Raw genomic sequence first — 1281 nt, 5'->3', positions numbered from 1 at the left:
TAGTCTAGTCTATAGTCTAGTCTATAGTCTAGTCTATAGTCTAGTCTATAGTCTAGTCTATAGTCTAGTCTATAGTTTAGTCTACAGTCTAGTCTATAGTCTAGTCTAATCTAGTCTATAGTTTTGTCTATATTATAATCTAGAGTCTAATCTAATAAAACATAGTTACTATAGATCTATAGTTTTATCTATAGTCTAGAATTTTTGCGTCACCCTAATGTATATAACCGCAAAAATACATGATTCGTAGTAAATATTTATTACGGCTCACGTACAAACTCACATACACACTGATACTAAATAAACTACATGTGTATTCTTCACTTAAAAATATCGGCTTTAGACTATTAATTATCGATGTCTTATTGTATTTTTTTATGTCTACGAATATTTTACAATTTCATTAATGTTAAATCATCAATACTAACTACTCTTACTAACACAACAACGACAACTTAAAAAAAAAGAATACGAAAACTACTGTTCAAAAACAGGAATGGAAAATTGAGATTTTGAAATGGTTGCGCATTAAAAACTGAAAATTTAGATACTTTGCAATATAATCTTAAAAATGGTTCAATATATGCGGACTTCTAAGAACGATTATCTTAAATTTTGTAGTTTTATTTTTTTAAGATTTCAGTTTGGGCAGATGAAAAAATCTTTTGCTAAAAAAAAATACATTGCACTAAATTTTCCAAGTCTGGTTAAAAGCACTAATAAAATCTACATACTAAGCTTTAAAAACCAACAAAAATAGAGAGTGTGTGGGTGAGAGTTGACGTAAATAAACTATGCGAACTTGAGAGAGTCAAAATGACAAGATCTTGAGAATTATAGTAAAAATATACAAGTAAAATTCGTTATTGTATTTAGCTCTTGGCTGTTGGCGTTTTATTCGTTACCTTTAACAAAAAACTGGCTAGACCAGTTGTTATATGATAGATGTAGGGAATATTTTGTTTGCAATAGAGTGCAAAACATTTTGCAAAAACGCCAAGTTTAAATACAATGAATTTTATATTGAATGTTAAAGAGAGAATCTTTATGTAATGTCCTTTTATTATAATAAAGTATTAGCTACCAATAAATTGAATAAATTGAAAAAGTCTAGTTTATCATCTGGTCTTTATTATCTATATTGTCTGAAATATAGTGTAGTCTATAGTATATACTAAAGTCTAGTCTATAGTATAGACTAAAGTCTAGTCTATAGTATAGACTAAAGTCTAGTCTATAGTATAGACTAAAGTCTAGTCTATAGTATAGACTAAAGTCTAG

The 1281-nt window shown here is 27.7% G+C and overlaps 1 protein-coding gene and 1 long non-coding RNA gene across 2 annotated transcripts in view; one reads left to right on the top strand and one right to left on the bottom strand.

Annotated features, from left to right (window-relative positions):
• The window catches only part of LOC124420805, a 51683-nt gene that overhangs the window by 8210 nt on the left and 42192 nt on the right, over positions 1–1281 (top strand). The window lies entirely within an intron of this gene.
• The window catches only part of LOC111676908 (centrosomal protein of 135 kDa), a 6662-nt gene that overhangs the window by 4203 nt on the left and 1178 nt on the right, over positions 1–1281 (bottom strand). The window lies entirely within an intron of this gene.

Source organism: Lucilia cuprina, chromosome 6, assembly GCF_022045245.1.
Source record: "Lucilia cuprina isolate Lc7/37 chromosome 6, ASM2204524v1, whole genome shotgun sequence".
Lineage (NCBI taxonomy): Eukaryota > Metazoa > Arthropoda > Insecta > Diptera > Calliphoridae > Lucilia > Lucilia cuprina.
This window is presented reverse-complemented; position numbering and strand designations above follow the sequence as displayed.